The 11,112-nt window shown below is 33.2% G+C and overlaps 1 pseudogene; it reads left to right on the top strand.

Annotated features, from left to right (window-relative positions):
- The first annotated feature begins 7,506 nt into the window (after positions 1-7,506).
- LOC137626275 (uncharacterized) overlaps positions 7,507-11,112 on the top strand; it is a 30,729-nt pseudogene continuing 27,123 nt past the window's right edge.

The raw sequence follows: 11,112 nt of genomic DNA on the forward strand, positions 1-11,112 counted from the left end.
AGGGACATTGCATAAGCCAATACCAAAATTTTCAGCAATCTCATTGATGAAAAATTATAACGGTGCTTGTTCTTCATCCCCCTTTCAAAGCATAGTTTTTTTCATCCAACCTCATGACAAAAGAAGGTACACAGAATAACAACATCTGTGTCTGGTGACTGAAGTATAATTTGTTTGTACCATGCCACAGCACGTTGAGCATGTAAAATAAGTCTGGCATCAGCTTCTCCATGATCTGCTTCAAGTTTAGGCAAAGTTTCTATATGTGTATTTGTTATCTTCACAGCTTTTGTTCCTGTGTCAAATCCTCCAGCAAGAATCAGTTGATGGCCAGGTTTTATGCGTTCAGCTAACTCAAACCATTGCTTAAAAAGGAATGCTGTCAAATTTGCCTTGTTCTTGGGATGTGATAAGTATTTGCTCCATGGCTTTGGAAGGGGTGTTTGGCGGCCTTGAATTATGTACTCATGTGAAGTAGCTGAATTTCTTTGCAGCTGTTCACCTTCGTTGATGGACTCTTCCCTATCATATTTGTCAAAAACAGCATCTACATGAGCACATCCCTTTTGCCAGGTTAAGCAGTTATCACTTCATAGATTCTGCCTGATAATTGACCAAATGTTTTCTATTTCTTATCACCAGATCATATTTTCTGAATAACAGACATTGTATCTATGTGAAATGCAGTGGTTTCCCCTTCTGTATAGGCCAGTGTTGAGCTTGCATGACTTCTTTTCTAGTTCAGCCATAAGGTCATGCTTTACACTTTTTTTTAGTGTTCAATTTATATGAGACAATGCAAAAAGTACAGTGGTAAGTTCATATAAGAGCGTGTTTTTCAAATTCCTTTTTCGAGCGCTTGAAATCACAAGAAGACGACCAAAAAGTTCTCTGTCTGTTTTTAATATTAATGACTAGTCAGCAGCTTTCTCTTTTGAAAGATAATTTTACAAATATTCATATTTTCAATTGATTCAGTGGAGACCAAATCCTCTTGTCATTTATATTCGCTCTTACTTTAACAAAGAAAGAAAACTGTTTCATTCCCAAGTCTTTGGCTGATACTAGTCGTTCTGCCATATCCTAAGGTATTAATAGATCAGAAGCAATATTTGTTGGGGGTTTTCTTTCACTTCCATGCTCATTGCTTAGCTGAAACAGATTGGTCATAATTCTACTTGTAAAAACAGAAATTCATTTTTGGTCATCAGATTCACTTTTGGTCACTTTGATTCTTGTTGATTCTTTATGTGTTCCAACTCCTTCAGCATATTCCAATCCACGCAATGATTGCAGCAGTAATAGCAGCTCTTTCATAGCTAATGAAAAACCATCTTTCCAATGCACCTGATTTCTGTGTGATACCAACAATACCTCCTTTTTTCTTTAGAATCCATATTGATTGATTGTTCTAGTGCTTGGCTGAAGGTTGAAGAGGTTCTAATTACTGTATGAACTTCATTAGTGAACTGGTCATCTTGCATGATTTTGCCTATCCATGGCATGAAAATATGGCAGCATCCCAGCTGTGGCTGATAGATATGCTTCCCAATTTCCTTGTCTCTCAGCATGAACAAAATTATGCAATATCTGATTCGTGTCAAAATATATTGCCCAAAAGCCAAATAGCTTTGATTTTTGTGTCCCACGATCTCTGAATCTTTATTGAAGAGCTGATATTTCTTGCATTTATGTGCTAAGCTACTCACACTTTGATTTATCATTTATGTTATCCAAACATGAAGCAAGATTCGTGGTGATTGACTCTGAATCAATGATTGTAACATCATTTTACTCATCTATCCATTGTAATAATGAATTCCACTGACGTCGTAGTAGTGCCTCTGGTATAAGTTAGTGCGCTAGGATTCCTCTGTTGTACTACTTCCCTTTCAATAGCACACAGGTAGTTGCACTTCCATACACTCCTGATTCAGATTCATTGTTTTCGAGTCCAGAACAATCATAAGGTTTACCAGTGACTGCAAAGATATTTAGGACTATGTGAAAGCCTCCCATTCGAATAACAGTATTCTAAAATTCTTCAGGAAATTACCATTGAAGTTCCTTAGATTTCATATAAATTGTCAGATCAAAAGTAATAACTGTCTCATGTGCCATCATTTTGTTGAAATATTTCATAACAGTGTAAACGGTATTAGTTTTAGTAGGTGATGTATTTTTCATTGGGCAGTAGCCAGTTTCAGTCGTGGCTTCCCTGGTGGTCGATTTAAGTGCATTAAATGCACTCTAGCTCGGAATAGTTTGTCTATTAGCTGGAACTTGCTGTATAACAACTTGAAATAGCTTATGTAGACACATGCACAACAAAGCCCAAGCTAAATCCATACTAGTTTTAAAACTTTGTTTTGAGATTGAGTGTGAAAACCATTGCATGTTGATATTGTTCATGTAAGACTTGACAGCTGGATACTTACTGTATTTTGTGCACTCAAGTGTATTACTGAATAATGACATAGATCCACTTAATGATCTTTTTTTTTCTAAGTATGATCAGCAATAGTATCTAGTTTTGGTTTGTGCCCAAATTTTCCTCTTTGATATAGTACAATTGTTGTGGAATGGGTTGTCCTTTTTCCATCCAAAGTTTCTTCATTTATATCATTGTTATCCGCTGGTGCATGTATAAATACACCTGGAGAGATATTTGAAGGGCGACAACTCCGCACATGTTTGATTTTGCTAAAACTTCTTCAGCCAGACGTGTATTAATGATTTCAATATCATCATAGAATACAGAATGCCCCATACTATTCAGCTTCTTCACCAATTCCTTTGATCATGTTAGATGATGAGCAGATATTGCAAGTCCACATTCTTTGCCATTTTAACCTGGCCATGTGATGTACAGAAAATTATATCAGAAGCAATCATCAGTATTCAATTCTCATCAAAATCAGACAGGCCGCGATCATCTGATCTGTTTTCAAGGGTCATAATATTTCTGAGAAACATAAACAGGTACTTAGGAACTATTTCTTAACACAGTCTACAATTAATTCTTCAACATCCAGTGGAAGGAGGTTTATCCCTTTACATGTTTTAATCTCGGTTTTACCCGCATGATACAAAATACGTTCTTTTTTTCTAAATCTGTCACATTTGATGTAGATATTGGATCTACATGAGCAAATGGAGCAGATGAATACTTAATTGCAGAACTTATGACATCCTGAATTGAAATACAACTTGAGTAAACAAGTTCAGGTTTAGTAAGATTACCCTACTTATGAAAGACAATAGTGTCCTTAGAATAATGCCTAATACATGGTTTTAATTTATGTCTAGAGTAGCTCTCTTCTGCCACAACCCCTCTTTCTTTTAGGATTTCTTGGTCCTTATTCAATAGTTCTGGCATGATATAGGCTCTTTCCGCTTCAATATGGGGTTGTACCTCTGCCATAAGCTGCTTGAATCCTTCACTATCTAGACCATCCTTATCAGATGATTCATGTATTCTTTGAAATTTATAGTTCCTTTTACTTATATGACTGGCTCTGCAGGAACTATGGCATACTGCCTCGGCAGCAAAAAGATCAGTATCATCTATGTTTTTTAGCATGTTTTCAGCATCTTTGAGTTTAGCTGCTTTGATTATTACTTCACAAGCATCAAATGTACTTATTTTTACAGTTTTCTTACGCTTGTTATGTGTTATCTTCTGACAAAAGAGACAAAGTTCCCAATTTAATTTATGTAAATTTGAACGAGAGACTAGGTTTTTTTTTTTTTTTTTTTTTTTTTTTTAATTAGGTGTTATTTCACTTCCAGATGCTGTGCTGGACTCTGCTGTGTTTATATTATGTGTAATCTATTTCAAATTATGTGAACTAGCATATGTTTCATGGCAGGGACCATGCCAGAATTCCTCTTTTTATCAAGGTTATCGAGATCATTCTTAACCCAGTTGCAAGCTTCATCAAGACGAAGCTTTGCTGCTCCAGTAAAAGATTTAAGACCCTGAACAGAGTTTTTTTTTTTTTTCTGATTTTTCTTGACATATTAAGCATAGACCCAAATCTGTGGTTTTTATTATTTTAGTTTGATTGGGTAGCTGAATTACATCATAATTCATGATTCAAATTAATCAACTGTCGAACCTGTTTGAAAATGAAACAGATGCATAAAAATTTCTTTGTAAAATTTTCCCCCCAAAAAATTACATACATAGATAAAAATATAGTAAATAGCGTATGTTACATTGCTTAAACTTCCCTAAAAAAATGTTGACATTTCAGGTAGGGTTACTTGCTTTATCTATACCAGATAATCAATGCCTATGATACAGAAAAATTACCTTATAATAGTCTAGATATTGCAATGGCCATTAGAATGGCAATCTGAATTCTTCTGTCCATCAATAATAGATGATGAAAAGGAATTTTTGAGGCTGTAAAAAATATAAAAGAAGCTGTAATTATTGATCTCTTAAATTATAGATATAACCATTAAAAGCGTAAGCTTGTTGAATTTCAATGTTTAATGTCTAATGTAACTTTTGAATGATCCCCTTCATATATAATTACCCTTTGAGAAATAAAGATTATTTTGCACTACCCCTTTGAAATATGCATCTGGTTGACTGTCTACACATTAAAACAAATGCTTAAAAAGAATAAAAAGTAGGCATCCAATAGCCTAAAACGCAAATTTGTCTAAGCATGACTCTTCATGATCACTAAAAGATTCAATGCGAGGTCTTAGTCTTATGTAGCACTAAAATACTCTTTTCATATCGGAAAACTGTTTTTACACTGGCTACGTTGCCACTGTCAGTCACGGTAGTTATTCATCATTTGTCGGTTAACAAAAGGTTTTTATGCGACCTAAAGGTCACATTACATTTTTGGGCAGCCATTTAACGCCAACAAAAGACACGTGCACTCTTTAAGCCCTGAAAATATACTATTATACTTCAGGCAAACCATGAGTAAGTGCTTAGAAATACGTCAAAATTGTAGCAGTGCTGTACGCTCGTGCAAACGATGTGACATCAGCTATCTTTTGCCGCTAATTAAATTTATTTCAAAATAACTTCACATGGGACTTTTTGACCATATCAGAAGCTTTCAAAGTAACATATTCTGTAACCTTTGAGAGGAAAAGATATTTCTCAGTTAAAACACAATTAGTTTAAACCGATAATGTCAAATCCGAGGGAGTACTTTACTACACGAGGCTTCTCAAATAATGGCCTGTGGATTATTATGAAACAAATATTTGTCCATTAGATATTATATAGTAATTAATGAAATTGCTTTGGTAGATATTTGGATACTAGTTTCATGTAATTTGGACAGTTTTGAGCAATGATATGCCCAAACAAACCTAAGCACTTAGGCATCAGCGGAAATTTCGTGACTTTTATGTATAACAATTCTATAACTCGGTCTGTAAAAAATGGTAACAGCACAATGTCACTGTACATCCGATCTATAAATGTACCTAAGACCCTCCCCTAACAGAAAATAAAGTTGAATCTTTGGTGTACAATGCGGTGTACGAACTCCTTACCTGAGCCCTTTTTGAGAATCTCCGCCTTGTCTATTGGCATTGAGTTCTGACACAATCACTGCCAGAATCTGAACAAATTGTTCTTTGATCATAGCAAATCATCTCACCAAATTTCATGAGACTCGGTCCAATAGTTTCTGAGTTGTGCGAATCATAAACGCACAGACAGACATACAAACAAATAAATACACAAACAAGGGTAGTGACATGACTATATATCACATTGTTTATCATAGGATAGGAAATTGAATTATGTACATTTCACATTTTGGCACTAGTTTCATGCAAATCGGATAAAAAATGACCGCGGCATAGCAAAAGAGACATTTTTTACCTTTCCCTGACTTAGACCGTGGCCTTTCAACCCAATCACTCACAAACACTAATCAAATTACCTTTGGATCATGGCCAATCATCCTACCAAATTTCATGAGATTTTGTCAAATAGTTTTTGAGTTTTGTGATTCATTTTTTACCTTTTCGTGACCTTAGCTTTGAATTTTGACCCAATCCCTCTCAAAGTCTAATCAAGTTGTCCTTAGATCAGGACCAATCATCCCACCAATGTTTATAAGATTCGGTCAAATAGTTTTAAAGTTATGCTAATCACATACACAAACACACAGACAAATAATCATACGCCTATCAAAAGGTATCCTTCGACGCAACGAAGTTAGCAAAGGTAACAAGAGGAAGAGAAATGAGATAAAAGATTATGTCCGAGTGTACCTTCAAGCAAGAGAACTCTAATCCAAAGTGGATAACCATAATACAGAGGATATGGTACTACCTAAGACTAGAGAAAAATGGTCTAATTTTGGGTATCATTCTCCTGCAAGAGCTGCTTACTAGAGCTAAAGAGTCATAACAAAAAACAAACGCAAGCCAATCCCTCAAATGGATGCATAAACAATGAACATTACTGCTTAAGAAATCATAGGCTCTTTTTCATACTGTACCTGAGAATACGTTTGGGGAATTATTGAGATTACTCTATTGACAACATTGTACCAGACAGTTAAATTTCTCAGACAAGATGTAATCACTTTGCATCTTTTCAGATTTCTTTTTTTTTTTTTTTTTAATTGATTTTCTTCTATTTACGACTCTTGTGTCATTTCAGAGACCCTGTTTCGTTATCCTTAGTTTAGTGGTAATTATTTAGCATATGATCCTAGACTTTTCTATTCCTTATATTTTGTATAGTACTTTATTAGGCTAGGTAGTTTGAATACTGCATTTGCTGCGTTTATATTCCACCTATTTCCAAAATAAGAAAAGTGACGATTAGCGTTCTCTTAAAAAACTAGAACGGAGAAGAATTTTTTACAATTAGTGTGTTAAAGGTTTGAGCATTCATCGATTAAGGCCTTCCAACAAGGCTGTGTATAGCTCCATGGAAGTAAATACATTTGAAGCTTATTATTTTTTTTCATTATCAGCTGGATATTTGATGAAGGTCTCTAGTGCATTTGAGAGATTGGAAGCTTTAATTCTTTAATATAATTTTTCTTGTCTTCATACGCTGGGTATTGGATTTTGGTCTCTATTGCATTTGAAAATCATGCCCTCCAGTTCTCTGTTTTTTTTCAATTAGTACTTAGGGGACTTCTGGGTGGTGAGTCAGTATTGGAACAAGGCCATTATAACATCGAATGATCGCTATATCTATTTCAAGTTCTTTTTCAGGAAATAGGATTATTCTTCCATATGTCAATTTTTTAGTGAAAGCATTCCTCTTAATTAATATACATGCGAGCTACAACAGACGTTTCATCTGTCTGTTTCGCTAGTTTTTGTTTGTTTGTTTATCTATGAGCAACTTTACACAAAAACTATCGTACCGATTTTGACCCAAGAATGAGTCGCTAACATTTTACATAAAGGACATAAATGCATGATTATGCAGCAATAATTTGAAATGATAGTGACGTTATTTTTTTTTTCCAGTGGCAACGAGTCTACGTTAACATGCAGGGTGTGAATCAAGGACAAATCCATTAAAATCTTAAGAAAATACATCAAAATTTAAGTACGCAGTAGAGTTAAAAGCGAGATAAGAGAAAAATACGAAATAATTTCAATGAAACCCATGGACAAATTCTATAGAACCTTAAGAAAATACTTCGTGTAGATTTAGTACGCAGTGGAGTTGGGAGCAAATTAGGACTGATTTTTATTCTATTTTTGGACAACTTTACGCAAAAATTGCTTAAGCAATTCTCAATAAAAATGGTGGAAAAATGGGGTATGACTGAAGGACAAATCTATTACATAAAGTATGGAATGGAATTGAGAGATAAATAAGATTACTTTTTTTTTTTTTTTTTTTTTTTTTTTTTTTTTTTTTTGTGAACATTACTATACGCAAAGACTTACTAGCCCATATCAACGAAACTTTGTGGACGTGTGGGGTATGATCAAAGAACAAATCCATTAGAAGTAAAAATCCAAACGATGTACAAGCACATGGTGAAGTAAAGAGCAAAATGAGTGTGTTTGTTTTACATTGCGCAAAAACTACTCAATAAATTCCAAACGAAACTGGTTGGACATGTGGAATATGACCCAAGGATAAATCTATTAAGACTTTGAAGAGAATGCAAGTACGCAGTTGCGTTAATAGCTAAATGAGACTGGTTTCTACTAAGTGTCCCTCTACTTCAGTCCGTTAGAAATTTAATATTAACACATTCAAAAATAAGAGGAACCCCATCATTTTTGGTGGGTGGGGTTTGTATGTAACAGGAAATAAGTAAATCCATGTTTTTTTTTTTTTTTTTTTTTGGGGGGGGGGGGATAGGATATGCCAGCCACTCTGTATACATAATTAATCTTTTTTGGTATTTTCGTCATCTATTACGAAGTATGAATATAGGTATCGTTGAGCTGGAAGAATGCATAGCTGTGAAACCACAATAGTAAGAAAAAAAAAAAAAAAAAAGATTTCTTTAATTGTCAAATCTTTGGAGGCAGTAGGCCTACTTTACTCTATCAGATATGTGTACGATGTCTTCTGCCTAAATATTTTCATTAATTTCATTATTGCTATTTTAGTTATCTTGGTTGTTATAATTTTTATCAACTTTTAATTATCATTATTATTCCGATTATTTTCAAACTCGATGATTGATGTATGGGTGATGTGTGGGGGAAGAGCCATTGTTATATGTACACTATGTTAAATCTATGTACATTCTATTAAAAAAAAAAAAAACTTGTTTTCCCATGTACCATAATGTAAAAATAAAAAAAAAAATAATTTATCACAGATGTAAAAGTGGAAATACAACAATTGTAACGCTAAAATATCGTTGTTTTCTGGAACGAGAATGCTAGATACTACTTCGGCGCCAGCCGTCTGACGGGCGTGAGATGAATAAGATAATTCGAGAGTGGGTCCCTGGCGAGGCACTGTTGCTTAATGATAATTTTGAACGCTCAGGAATTCTCTAGAGAAAACGGATCATGATATAAAAGGACAAGGGAGGCTAGACAGATGGCAAAATAGACTTGAACACCGCTGGTGCCTGGAGAAATTTTTCAGCTACACCCACTTTCACTATGAAATATAGTGATTACACACGACGATAGAATATCGTGAAGAAGAAAAAGAAATTTGGATATTCATCATCACGAGTTGTGTTCCTGCTTTTTAGCTTTTGTATACGAAGCTGAGAAAAGTCGTGTCTCTTGCTGCAAAGACGCTTTTAAATTCAACTCAAAACCTGCTTCCTCCTAAGAATTTAGGTATATTTAGTTTGGTGTTTTGTGAGTATTCTGCTGATTATGTATGCTGGCTTTCATTTTCATTTGCTGTTAATGTTTTGCTATTGTTTGATTAACTGTTCATGTAGATCTTATATAATTTACGTTGTGTATAGTAGCTGAACATAACAGCCAGTCTACCTTGGGTGCCAAAGCCGAAACTATGGGGCGACCAACCAGCCCCGGTCCTTTTTATTTTTTTTTTATCGCCATTTCAGAAGTTCGCTTCCTATTATAAGAATGTGTGTGGAGAGAGAGAGAGAGAGAGAGAGAGAGAGAGAGAGAGAGAGAGAGAGAGAGAGAGAGAGAGATTTTAATAAAACCCTGGTACGAACCAGTCATCGACAGATTCAATTATTTTTTTTTCATTTACATTCATCATGATCGCTTCAAAAGAAGGCTGTTTCGTTTGTCCACCTTATACCAATAGGTTTATATATATATATATATATATATATATATATATATATATATATATATATATATATATATATATATATATATATATATATATATATATATACCATTGTATATCATTGTATATATATATATATATATATATATATATATATATATATATATATATATATATATATATATATATATATATATATATATATATATATATATACATACATTTATATATATAAATATACATATGTATTATCTATTTTTCAATTATTAGTGTTTATATAACATAAACAGTTCCAACCTTACTAATCAACTATCCATGTAGAAATTGATTTTCATTCTAAATGCAATATTGCATATTTCTGCAGAGTACAATGATAATCAGTTAGGAGACAGAATAAATAAACAGATTAAAGCAATAATTCGTCAACAACGGAGGATGAAGGGAAATACAGTATATAAATAATAATCCATTCATAATCACAGCTGGGTAACATAATTTATTGCAAATGATTTAGAAACTGTTATCTGTTAGATAAAAAGTATGTTGAAATTCTGGGTAAACTGTTCATATGGGAATAGTTAATGCCTTTCATGAACTGTTTCCGAGCACAGCTGTTTTCTGCATTATGTAGTTGCATGTTTGTAAATTCAATTAAATTATATGGCTTTGACTTATTTATGTTTTTATCAAATATCAAATTCTAAAGAAATAATGGTTTATTAAGATCGTCTTCTTCTTCTTTTATAAGTTGTAATTTTTCAACCAAATGTACATTTTCAAAGGATAATAAAATTATTCATTCTGTTCATAATTGGATATTTTTTTCTCACGAACCATCGAATACACCTGTATTTATAAATGGCCTCTATAACCCAATCATAAATACAATGCATGTATTAAGTATTACACTTCCTCTCTTCTTTGGCTTTCGTATTTTTTATAACAATTATCATTTTTCCATATTTTTCAAGCCTAAGTTGTCCCATTAGGATTGACTTCAAATATCACTGTCAGATAATCATGTAAGAGTGAAAGTTAGTTTCCTCGACCTTCAATTTTATTTTAGTATATTGTTAATACTCATCTATTTCATAGCATTGAGTGTTACTTCGCTATCCCTTCATGTAAAGATAAGGATATAGAAATAAGGAGAAAATGTTCACAGTATTAAGAATGATAGATCTTAGGTTCCTATATCCTCAAGAAAATGTTTTTATTCCGGCAATGTATATATATATATATATATATATATATATATATATATATATATATATATATATATATATATATATATATATATATATATATATATGTGTGTGTGTGTGTGTGTGTGTGTGTGTGTAACAATTATCGTGTTCAATAAGGAGAAAATGTTCACAGTATTAAGAATGATA

This window comes from Palaemon carinicauda, chromosome 33 (genome assembly GCF_036898095.1).
Source record: "Palaemon carinicauda isolate YSFRI2023 chromosome 33, ASM3689809v2, whole genome shotgun sequence".
Lineage (NCBI taxonomy): Eukaryota > Metazoa > Arthropoda > Malacostraca > Decapoda > Palaemonidae > Palaemon > Palaemon carinicauda.